At 49.0% G+C, this 12815-nt stretch overlaps 1 protein-coding gene across 2 annotated transcripts in view; it reads right to left on the bottom strand.

The window, feature by feature from the left end:
* The window catches only part of ARRB1 (arrestin beta 1), a 123514-nt gene that overhangs the window by 67261 nt on the left and 43438 nt on the right, over positions 1-12815 (bottom strand). The window lies entirely within an intron of this gene.

The raw sequence follows: 12815 nt of genomic DNA, 5'->3' as shown, positions 1-12815 counted from the left end.
TAGACATAAACACTAAGGCAGTTCTGATATTCGTGGACGCGGAGAAAGCCTTTGACAATATTTCTTGGAGTTTTATGAAAAAAAATCTTCAGGGGATGGGGGTGGGTCAAGGTTTTGAAAATGGTATAGGTGCAATTTATTCAGAACAAAAAGCGAAGTTGATTGTGAACAATGTGGTAACGGAAGAATTTAAGATAGAAAAAGGAACACGTCAGGGGTGCCCAATCTCACCTCTACTTTTTATTTCTGTACTGGAGGTTTTGCTGAACATGATTAGAAGGGACCGGATGGTTAAGGGGGTGCAGGTCGGAGCAAAACAATACAAATTGAGAGCCTTCGCAGATGACCTGGTATTAACTTTACAAGAGCCAGAATCTAGTACCAAGAGAGTTCTAGAACTGATTCAAGAATTCGGCCAAGTGGCAGGATTTAAACTGAATAAGTCAAAGACTAAGGTAATAGACAAGAACTTAACACCCCTTGAGAGGGAGAGGTTTCAGAAAGAGACAGGTTTAAATGTGGTTAAGAAAGTGAAATATTTGGGTATAAATATGACAGCTAAAAATGTGAACCTGTTTAAAGACAACTACGAGAAAGTGTGGACAGAAGTGAAAAGAGACTTAGAAATTTGGTCAAATTTGAAACTTTCCTTGTCAGGCCGAATCGCAGTGATAAAGATGAATGTATTGCCTAAAATGTTGTTTTTGTTTCAAACATTACAAATTGTGGACAAGGTAGAATGTTTTAAGAAGTGGCAGAAAGATATATCCAAATTTGTCTGGCAGGGCAAAAAGCCCAGAATAAAATTTAAGATATTAACTGATGCAAAAGAAAGGGGGGGATTTGCCCTGCCAGACTTTAAACTTTACTATGAAGCAGCAGCATTCTGCTGGCTGAAAGATTGGTTACTTCTTGAAAACACAGATATCTTGGATTTGGAAGGTTTTAACAATGCGTTCGGATGGCATGCTTATTTATGGTATGACAAGGTCAAGGTCCATAAGGCATTTAAAAACCACATTGTCAGAAAAACACTGTTAAATGTCTGGACTAGGTATAAAGATTTATTAGAGAATAAGACACCTAGGTGGCTATCACCTATGGAAGCCAGAGCTGTGAAAAAACTTAATATGGAAGGAACTTGGCCTAAATACTGTGAAATCTTGGAACAAGAAGGTGACAGACTGAAACTACAGAGTTTTGAAAAGTTGAAAGATAAAGTGAGAGATTGGCTCCATTACTATCAAATTTTGGAGACATTTAATAAAGATAAGAAAATTGGCTTCCAGGTGGAAAAATCTAAACTAGAAACAGAACTGCTAGAATCCAATACAAAAACTTTGTCTAAAATGTATAATCTGCTGTTAAGATGGAATACTGAGGATGAGATGGTTAAATCGGCAATGATTAAGTGGGCTCAAGATGTGGGTCATAATATTATGAGTGTGGACTGGGATCAGTTGTGGACCACCGGAAGGAAATTTACGGCATGTACAGCCTTAAAGGAAAATATCATGAAAATGGTTTATAGGTGGTACCTAACCCCAGTCAAACTTGCAAAAATTTATCATTTGCCCGATAATAAATGTTGGAAATGTAAGGAGACTGAAGGAACATTTTTTCACCTTTGGTGGACGTGCCCAAAGATTAAGGCTTTCTGGGATATGATATACAACGAATTGAAAAAGGTATTTAAGTATACCTTTCGGAAGAAACCAGAGGCCTTTCTCTTGGGCATGGTCGGCCAATTGGTGTTAAAGAAGGACAGAACTTTTTTTATGTATGCAACAACAGCAGCAAGAATACTCATCGCAAAGTATTGGAAGACACAAGACCTACCCACTCTGGAAGAATGGCAGATGAAGGTAATAGACTATATGTCACTGGCAGAAATGACGGACAGAATTCGAGACCAGGGGAAAGAGACGGCGAGAGAAGACTGGAAGAAATTTAAAGAATATCTTAAGAAATACTGTAAAATTAATGAATGTTGAATGATATTGATATGGAATTTAAGTGGTTGTCAGCTGTAATGATTAAGAAAAGGGAAGGAATTTGGAGATTTAAACAAAGCTAAAGGAGGGGATTTGCTGAAAATACTAATAGAAAATGGAATACAGTAAGGGAAGGTATGAGGAGGTCGGGAAAGTAAGGTTAAGAAAAGAAGGGAAATGAAATTATACTTGTTCTGTTTTTTGTTTGTTCTTTTCTTCTTTTTGAGTGTTTTATGTTTTTATGACTGAAAACCTAATAAAAATTCTTTTAAAAAAAAAAATAAACGACTAAACAACAACAACATATATAGGGTGCCCACATTCTGCATGGACTGGTTGCATGGCAATATGTGCAAATGGCTTGAGATACCTATATATTCAACACAAAAAACAGCCACCATTTGTTGTGGACAAAGGACAGCTGGACATATAAAGGGCCCCATTACCTTCAGTAGCTGAAGGCGTCATCAAACCTCAATCTGGCCCTGATCATGACTAGCAGCCATCAATAGCCAGTTCATGGTCATACACACAAAGAAAGACACACAGACAGAATGTTGGACCAAGGTGCAGATTTAGCAGAAAAGAGGATTTGCACCGAAAAGAGGATTTCCGCCTGCTCTTAGCGACTCCGCTACAACAGCTCAGCCTTATATGGCTGGTGGCAGGAACGTGGCTCGTAGGGTAAGGCAGGGCTGGGAAACCTTAGACCCGGTGGGAGTCAAATGTGGCCCTCCATACCTTCATACTTGGCCCTTGCTACTTTCCCCAGGGCACACCAGCCTCGCTTCTCCCCCTACCTGAGCACATGGCCCTTCAGGGGTTGGTCGGAAGGGAATCTGGCCCCGGGCAGAACAGGTTCCCCTCTACCCTGGGGTAAAAGGTAGGTGGGGACCCAGGCGTCCGAGGGCCAGGAAGCCAAGCCTTCTCCATGCTGGCTGGCCCTGTGTGCCAAACAGGGCCCCTTGTGCTGCACCACTCATCTCTCTCCAGGTTATCGATCCGCTAAGTGCTTCCAGCTCCTCCGAGACTCAGGGAGGATTAACTCTGGAGCAGGAACAGGAACGGCAAGGAAACTCAGCAAGCAAGGCTCCCCGCAGTCGTTTTCCAACTGAGTCATGTGGGAGAAAAAGTGCTCTCTTCCAACGCCCGGGGGGGGACCCCGTAAATACAGCAGGTTCAGGTATGGTGGCGGCTCTCTTTTGCTCTCCCATCACCATGGAAATGGGGGGGGGGGGTGTGCATTGCAGAGGCTGCTCCTGTCGCAAGACTTCCTGCGCAAGGTGGCGTTTCTCTTCCCTGCAGCGGAAAAGCTGCCCCCGTTGAACGTCTGCCTGGCTCCCATGTCTCTTGTCAAAAGCACATCAGTTTTGCCGGGCGGACGAAGGAAGCCTCTTGTCAGGACCGCTCTGTGCAAGGATCTCTGGCCTCGAGAGGCAGCGGTGGTGCAGTGGTTAGAGTGTCGGGCTGTGACCCCAGAGAGCCGGGTTCGAATCCCCTCACTCGGCCACCAAGCACAGCCTAACCTGCCTCACAGGGTTGCTGTGAAAATGAAATGGGTGGTGGGACGAAAACTGCATTCCATCTATAAATGCGGTAGCACAAATCTCAGAAGGTGCCATTTGAGCCCAGTCCAAACGCAGCCAAATCGGGGTGTGAAGGCTGCCAGCTGACTAAGGGAAAGAAACAACGTGGCGCGCTTCTGCGCTGAAATCAGTAAGCGAAGCTTTTTCACGGCACGGAGGGAAGTGCTGTCAGCTGCTTGTGCCAGCGAGCCAAGCCGCGGTTTACGGGCAGCGGAGGAGGAAAGCATGGCTATTTCCGCCCTGCCCTCTGAGGACTGGCTCATGTGTGTGCTGAGGAACGTGTGTCAAGAGACAGGGTGGTGTAGTGGTTAGAGTGCTGCTGAACTAGAACCTGGGAGACCCAGATTCAAATCCCCCACTCAGCCATGATGAAGCGATCCCGAAAACCAGTCCTTGCCTCTCTGGCTAACCTACCTCACAGGGTTGTAAAAGGTAAAGGTAAAGGGACCCCTGACCATTAGGTCCAGTCGTGGCTGACTTTGGGGTTGCGGCGCTCATCTCGCTTTATTGGCCAAGGGAGCCGGCGTCCAGCTTCCGGGTCATGTGGCCTGCATGACTAAGCCACTTCTGGCGAACCAGAGCAGCGCACGGAAACACCGTTTACCTTTCCGCCGTAGCAGTACCTATTTAACTACTTGCACTTTGACCTGCTTTCAAACTGCTAGGTGGGCAGGAGCAGGGACCGAGCAACGGGAGCTCACCCCGTCGCGGGGATTCGAACCGCCAACCTTCTGATCGGCCAGCCCTAGGCTCTGTGGTTTAACCCACAGCGCCACCCGCGTCCCACCACAGGGTTGTAGTGAGGGATTAAATGAGGGCCCAGAGAACCATGCACTCCGCCTTGGAAAGGAGAAGCTGGGCTACATATGCAACGAATAAATGAAACCTGTCTCCGAAGAACAAGTATATTTCCTGTGGATATTACGCTTGATCTTTGAAATTAATTTTCTGTGGCTCTGATAAGTCAGATCGTGTTTCTTGGGAAAGGAAGGCAACTTGTCCTAGCGCTTGGCTGTTGTTGTTGTTGCTGCTGTTGTTGTTTCTGTTGCTGGTTAATTAAGGAAGCCCATTTGCAAATCTCTGGGAGTGCAAACACATTTTCCAAGCCCCAAATTCCCCAGGCATGAGAGGCTGCCCAGCTCAACAACAGAGGCCCTTCCCTGAACATGCAGCAGCTTTCAAAGTACAAAGGAACTGTTTGGTTCCCACTCTCAACGCAGACATAAGTCCTTAACCAGTTACGGACTGAATCGGTGCCATTCTGGGCTGCAGCACCAGCCCTGCTTGTAGAGAAGCAGGAATCCAGCAGGCTCCCCATACACCCAAATGAAAAGCACTGGGCTGGCAATGCTTCCCCAGTTGGATTTCTGCCTGCCACGCAGCTGATTAAAAAGTGAAAGGAGCCCTCCAAGGAAGGCTGGGGTGGGGAAAACAGCCGGCAAATCTACACAGTGAGAGGTCGACTTGTTAAGAGATAGGGATCTTTTCTCTATCCATTATAATAATTTTATACACGTTTATCAAGTCGCCTCTTCCTCACCTTTCCTCTAAACTAAAACAAAACAAAACCCAGCTGTCATTCTGCTTTGCACACAGAGTAAACCTCCTGCAGCTGCTTCTGAGTCACTGCAAATCCGTTGCATGCAAAAGCTGAAAATCGAGGGCCAGGCTATGCCTGCAGCAGTACAAAAAAAAGGTAAGCCTGCTTTTAGCTCCCCCTGATGTTAGGATCCCTGATAGCCTGAGAGCGCTATTTGGACAAAGGAGTTTAGGATCCTAGAATCGTGGACTTGAAAGGGAACCCCAGAGGTCATCTAGGCCAACCCCCCGCAATGCAGGAATCTCAAAAGTTTTTCTCCGTCTCTCATAATGCTGGAATTCATGAACATCCAAGAAAGATTCAGGATGGAGAAAAGAAGGTTGCTTCTTCATGCAGCGCGTAGTTAAACTATGGAACTCTCTGCCACAGGAGGCCACCAAACCTAGATGGTTTTAAAAGAGGATTGGACAAATTTATAGCGAAAAGGGCTGTCCACAACTACCAAGAAGGGGTCCTAGAATCTACACCATGATAACGACAGCATTTAAAATCAAGCCAGCCAAAATCAACCAGCAGATCTGATAAGCGTGTGTGTGTGTGTGTGTGTGTGTGTGTGTTAGAGGAGGAATAAAAGAATCTGATGCACAGCTAAAATGCAGCACAGCAAAAAGACTCCCAGAGCAATCAGATGGGTATTGTTGCAGGAATTTCTGTATAGGCTGGGGGGCGGGTTGCCCCTCCAGCAGATCTCATGCACATGCAGCCCACTACCAAAATCAGCAAAATCGCTTTTGTGACTTTTGTGATTTGTCCCCACAAAACACTTCATCACAGTTTCTTCCTATCTATTCAAAGGGCCTCTGCTGCAGAATACCAAATGTAAGAATTCACTGATAAATGTATCTATGTACTGGCTCACTGGGGAAACTTCAGAAATTCATATAGACATGTGAGCTCAGCTCCTCAGCAGCCCCTCTGCCTGAGTGATGATTCCTGGCATCCTGATACCTGAGTGCCAGACAGGTAGCCATTCCAGAAATCACAAACCCAGATGAAGACAAAAGGGTGTGATGAACTTGGCTGGGAAACAGGGAAATGTAAATATCTCTTTTGTTACACTTGATGGGTGTTTGGTGGAGGGCAAGGGGAACCATGGGGCAGGGTCCAGGATGCTCAGATTACTGCCACCAGAGCTCCCCTTTCATGATGTAACCGTGATGTATGAGTGATGTAGTTTGGGGAGGGGTGTAACATGGGGATTAGGTAAAGGTAAAGGTACCCCTGCCCGTACGGGCCGGTCTTGCCAGACTCTAGGGTTGTGCGCCCATCTCACTTAAGAGGCCGGGGCCAGCGCTGTCCGAAGACACTTCCGGGTCACGTGGCCAGCGTGACAAGCTGCATCTGGCGAGCCAGCGCAGCACACGGAACACCGTTTACCTTCCCGCCAGAGCGGTACCTATTTATCTACTTGCACTTAAGGGTGCTTTCAAACTGCTAGGTTGGCAGGCGCTGGGACCGAACGACAGGAGCGCACCCCGCCGTGGGGATTCGAACCGCCGACCCTGCGATCAGCAAGTCCTAGGCGCTGAGGTTTTTATTAGCAGCTAATAAAAGTTTGGGGGCTCTTTTGTTTGGGGCTTCCATCTTGTTCCACCTGGTGGCAGGTGGGAGTCCTGTCGCGACAGTCTTCAATCAAGACCAAGCCTACTGGCTGCTGTTTTGCTCTGGTATTCCTGGCTGGTGTCCTTGTTAACAGTATAGATATTAAAGTGCATTAGCCGGGGCTTGATGACAAGATAAAACTTTCCAGAGCGGACAGATCAACAAATAATCAGCTTCGGAATGTCTTGACATTTAACATTCAGAACAAGAGGACGTCAGTTCAAAACAGAGGGCAGCGCTCCTCCCCAGAGGAAGCCGAGCCAAGCTGCACATAAGCTGGAATGTGGGGCCGGCAAGAGGTCTGTTTCCACTTTAGGCACTCGGCACTGACATCCCACTGAGTGTTCAAAACAGCATTAGGCCTCTATCTGAGATAGGGCAGCTGTGTGTCCTGCCTTACAGAGGACGGGCCTCTTATCAGCTGAAGATTCAGGAAAGATAAAAGGGCACTTTTTAACACAGCGCATGGTTAAAACTGTGGAACTCTCTCCCACAGGACGTGGTGACAGCAGCCAGCTTGGATGGCTTTAAAATAAGGTTAGGAGGAGAGGGCTATTGGCTCACCAGCAAGACATGTGAAAAGGATCTAGGGATCTTGGTGGACCACAAGCTTAACATGAGCCAACAGTGTGAAGCAGCAGCAGAAAAGGTGAATGCTATTCTATGCTGCGTCAACAGAAGTATTTGTGTCCAGGTCAAGGGAAGCCATGTTGTTGTTTAGTTGTTTAGTCGTGTCCGCCTCTTCGTGACCCCCTGGACCAGAGCACGCCAGGCACTCCTGTCTTCCACTGCCTCCCGCAGTTTGGTCAGACTCATGTCTGAGTGAAGTCATAGTCCCGCTCTATTCTGTCTTGGTCAGACCACAGCTGGAATACTGTGTCCAGTTCTGGGCACAGCAATTTAAGAAGGGTGTTGACAAGCTGGAACGTGTGCAGAGGAAAGTGACCAAGATGATCAAGGGTCTGGAAACCAAGCCTGATGAGAAACGGTTGGAGGAGCTGGGTATGTTTAGCCTGGAAAAGAGGAGACTGAGAGGAGATATGAGAGCCATCTTCAGATATCTGAAGGGCTGTCACGTGGGAGAGGGAACATGCTTGTTTTCTCCTGTTCGGAGGGTAGGACTCAAACCCATGGCTTCAAGTGGTAAGAAAGGAGATTCGGAAAAACTTTCTGACAGTAAGAGCTGTTCTACATTGGAACAGACTCCCGAGGGAGGTAGGGACATGGGTGGCGCTGTGGTCTAAACCACTGAGCCTCTTGGGCTTGCTGATCGGAAGGTTGGCGGTTCAAATCCCCACTACAGAGTGAGCTCCTGTTGCTCTGTCCCTGCTCCTGCCAACTTTGCAGTTCAAAAGCAAACCAGTGCAAGTAGATAAATAGGTACCACTGCAGCAGGAAGGTAAACAGTGTTTCCGTGCACTGCCCAGGTTTGCCAGAAGTTGTTCAGTTCTGCTGGCCACATGACCCTGAAAGCTGTCTGTGGACAAATGCCGGGTCCCCTCGGCCTGAAAGCAAGATGAGCACCACAACCCCAGAGTCACCTTTGACTGGACTTAACCATCCAGGGTTCCTTTACCTTTTACCTTTACCTTGATAGGGACGTGGGTGGCTCTGTGGTCTAAACCACTGAGCCTCTTGGGCTTGCCAATTGGAAGGTCGGTGGTTCGAATCCCCGCGACGAAGTGAGCTCCCATTGCTCTGCCCCAGCTACTGGCAACTTTGTAGTTTGAAAGCATGCCACTGTGAGTAGATAAATAGGTCCCACTGTGACAGGAAGGTAAATGGTGTTTTCATGCGCCCTGGTTTCCATCACAGTATCCCGTTGCGCCGGAAGCGGTTTAGTCCTGCTGGCCACATGACCCAGAAAGCCGTCTGTGGACAAACACCCGCTCCCTCGGCCTGAAAGCGAGATGCAACCCCAGAGTCGCCTTGGACTGGACTTAACCGTCCAGGGGTCATTTACCTTTACCGTCAGGAGGTGGTGGGCTCTCCTTCCTTGGAGGTTTTCAAGCAGAGGCTAGATGGCCATCTGTCAGAGATGCTTTAGCTGAGATTCCTGCATTGCAAGGGGGTTAGACTAGATGACATTTGGGGGTCCCTCCCAGCTCTATGATTCTATTATCTCTTTTCTTCTAAATTGGTGGGAGATTCTGCTGTGGCTGTGGCTTTTAGCAAAAAGCCTGGTCTTGAGCAAGGGGAGCAGGTAGGTTTGCTGGACAAGACACACCATGCAAATCAACTCGAACTGCATGACTTGACCTTGATGGTGGGATGCGACTCAATCCCAACCTGGGTTTCGCGGTGGTCTATAAGAACCCACCCCACCCCCCAGCGCTAGTGAATTTCACATCTCCCTGTAGCATCCGTAACCACAAGTCTTCCGCTGTCAATTGGAGGCAGGAAAACCAAATGTCCCCACTTTGCACAGGCATTTTTCCTTCCCTGAAATTGCTTTGGGTAATTATCTCAGGAGGGGGGGAGGGGGGGACACCTTTCACACTGAGGTTCTAAGCTTTTAAAATTCTGCCCCATGCCAAAGATTCCGCGCACGATCTCCGCAGACCTTTCTTCGCCGCCTACTGGGCTCGGGTCTTGTTCTCTCGCACACGTCTTGAAACTACAGATGCTGTTGGCTCTCCTGCCAAAGCCCGGCTTGTTTGACACCTACCACCCTCGGAGAAAAGCTCGCTTCCATTTCATCTCGGTTAATGATACAGGGATAGAACAAGCAGCAGCTCCCTTCCCCAGGGTCTCCCTCTACCAGGAAAGCGTTTGCGTTATTACGAGGCCTGATTTTCAACAGGAAAAAAGCAGAGGTACTGGAGATTTCTTCCTCTGACCCCAGCGCCTTTGAGCCAAGATGATCAAGGGCCTGGAAGCCAAGCCTTGGGAGGAACGGCTGAGGGAGTCGCTTCTGAATGCCAGTTCAGCATTTGCGCCTGAATTCTGCTGGTGGGTTTGTGTGTTTGTTGCATGTGTGTTTGTTGTTGTTGTTTAGTCGTTTAGTTGTGTCTGACTCTTCGTATAGTTATGTCCGTATAGTTAAAGCTTTGGTTTTCCCAGTAGTCATGTATGGAAGTGAGAGCTGGACCATAAAGAAGGCTGATCGCCGAAGAACTGATGCTTTTGAATTATGGTGCTGGAGGAGACTCCCATGGACTGCAAGAAGATCAAACCTCTCCATTCTTAAGGAAATCAGCCCTGAGTGCTCACTGGAAGGACAGATCCTGAAGCTGAGGCTCCAAGACTTTGGCCACCTCATGAGAAGAGAAGACTCCCTGGAAAAGACCTTGATGTTGGGAAAGATGGAGGGCACAAGGAGAAGGGATGACAGATGGTTGGACAGTGTTCTCGAAGCTACAAACATGAGTCTGACCAAACTGCGGGAGGCAGTGGAAGACAGGAGTGCCTGGCGTGCTCTGGTCCAGGGGTCACGAAGAGTCGGACACAACTAAACAACAACAACAACAACATGACTATATGGGGAAGGTTTGCAAGACGGTTGGATGGTGCCTTGTACTCCTGCAGCCAAGCTGGTGCCAAATGTCTTGCTCTGCTTGCTTCTGGACCACATCAGTGAGGCCGGGGGGGGGGGGAGAGGGTCTTGTTGTCTGGGCAGCCCAGAAAGACCTTCGTACACACTGCCCAGGCTTGCACCTCAGGATGCTGTTAATGCAGCAGTTTGACTTCACTCCCAGAGGTGCGCTCCATTATCCCTTGAGACAGATGGATGCCAAGAACAACGGGGCTCTCTGGTTTCCCACCAGGCGACTCCATGAGAACATCGAGAACAGGATGCTGGAGGAGATGGTCCCATCGGGCCTGATCCCACAGGGCTCTTTGCGTTTCCTTATGTCCAGCACCATCAGGCCTGCTGGTGGATCCCGGGCGCTGCGCTTCTGAGTCCCTCAGTCCAAGGCAAGCAGATCCTTTCCGGAGGTGCCGCCTGCTGCAAACCACAAAAGCCCCAGGTGCCCGCCCTCCTCCGCAGGCCGAGCGTGCATTGCGGGGCACCCTGCCAAGGGAAACCAACTTCCTAGAACACCAGGAACGGAGCCAGGGGAACTGGCAAGAGTTGGGACCAGCCGGGATGTAAATAGAGGGAAATGAGCGCCACAATATGATCCAGATGCTCAGCTGCAGGCAAAAGGGTGTTTTGTGTGGAAGCAAAGCACCCAGAGACATTCTTGGAAAAGCATCAAGGTAGCTAAGCTGCGTGTGGGCTTGTTTTCCTCTCTCTCCCGCCAACCCAAAAGCCAGTAAAAGGAGTCCACCTGGGTCAGGTCAAACGGGGACCATCTCTCTTCATCAGGATCTTTCAGACAAGTCTAAACTTAATTCTCTCTTAGGCAAAGATCACAAGAGGACCTGGCTGGTAGCCAGATTCTGCGCCCAGATTTGTAGGCACAGGTCATCCTCTAGAAAAAAATAGCTTACTAGGGAAATGCTGAAGTTGCCCTTTGGGGCGCCTCAGGGTCAATTTTTATGGCAGGCCAAATCTCAGTTGGACGGGTGTATGTATATATCTCAATTTTAACTTGAGCTATTGCTGCAATCTGCTCCGATTGTATATTTTATGAACGCTGTTTTTATTGTGTTATGTGAGCTGGTCTTTGACCATAATAAATTATCTGTCTATCTATCTTCATCCCCATCCCCATGACAGGGACTCAAGGCAGCTTACAGATAAAATAGGAGCAGCTAAAAACATGAGGGGAAAACTGCAATCACTTAAAAAAACACCCCACAAAATATCTATTTAAAATGCAGAGGACCCCCCAAAACAGCACAGCACCAGCCCTTTCATGAAAAGCAGGGGGTTTCCCAAAGCCAGTTGGGAGAAGGAAGGTCTTCAACTGCCAGAGGAAGGGTGACGAGGAGAGAGCCAGTCTCGCTTCTCCAGGAAGGGAGTCCCAAAGTCTGGGAGCAGCCAGCCAGAAGACCCTCTCCCCGTATCCCCACCAAGCAGGCCTGTGAGGGTGGCAGGACCAAGTGAAGGGCCTTCGCTGAAGATCTACGCCAGCATCCTGCTCTCACAGTGTCCAGTCAGACGCCTCTAGGAAGTCTGCAAGCCGCACATGAGCACAAGAACTCCTGTTCGCTCAGAAGAAATCTCTGGCAGTAAGAGCTGTGTGATAATAGAATAGATTGTTACCAGAGGAGTCTGCAGGATCAGGCCCATGGCTCATCTAGTCCAGCATCCTGCTCCCACAATGGCCAGGCAGACGCCGCAATGGGAAACCTGCAAGCAGGATGCGAGCCCAAGAGCAACTCTCCCCACCTGCGGTTTCCAGCAACGAGGATTTAGAAGCATCACTGCCTCCAACATCCTGGCTAGGAGTCCTCAATAGCCCTCTCCTCCTCCAGGAATTTATCTAATCCTCTTTTAAAGTCATCTAGATTGGCCATAACTCAGGCACAGGCAAACTCCGGCCCTTCAGATGTTTGGGACTACAATTCCCATCATCCCTAGCTAACAGGACCAGTGGTCAGGGATGATGGGAGTAGTAGTCCCAAACATCTGGAGGGCCGGAGTTTGCCTATGCCTGCCATGACTGCTTCCTGAGGCATAGAGTTCCAGAGTTCAGCTAAGTCAGGGGTCAGCAAACTTACCGCCCCCTGGGCCGGTGTCTTCAGCGCCGATCGTGCAGTGGGCCGGAGGACGGGGGAGCGTGTGCCCATATGCATGCGCACACACTACTTCTGGGTCAGAGGAACACCGGAAATAGCTTGTGCGCATGTGCACAGGCCTCCACCAACCCGGATGTGCACCGGAAATAACGCTTGAGCATGAGCACCAGCTATTTCCAGTGCTCCTCCGACCCAGAAGTGGCCAGCCACGCTGCAAAGCACTGGTAAGAGCGAGTGGCGGCAGCGAGTGTCACAGTGGGCCGGATAAACGAGTCCCTTGGGCCTTATCCGGCCCGCGGGCCTTAGTTTGGGGACCCCTGAGCTAAGTGCTGGGTGAATAAGTGTTTTCTTTTATCTGTTCCAAATCTCCCAATGTTCAGCTTCGTGGCACATCTCATTCTG

The sequence above is a fragment of the Podarcis muralis genome, chromosome 4, assembly GCF_964188315.1.
Source record: "Podarcis muralis chromosome 4, rPodMur119.hap1.1, whole genome shotgun sequence".
In the NCBI taxonomy this organism is placed as follows: Eukaryota; Metazoa; Chordata; class Lepidosauria; order Squamata; family Lacertidae; genus Podarcis; species Podarcis muralis.
This window is presented reverse-complemented; position numbering and strand designations above follow the sequence as displayed.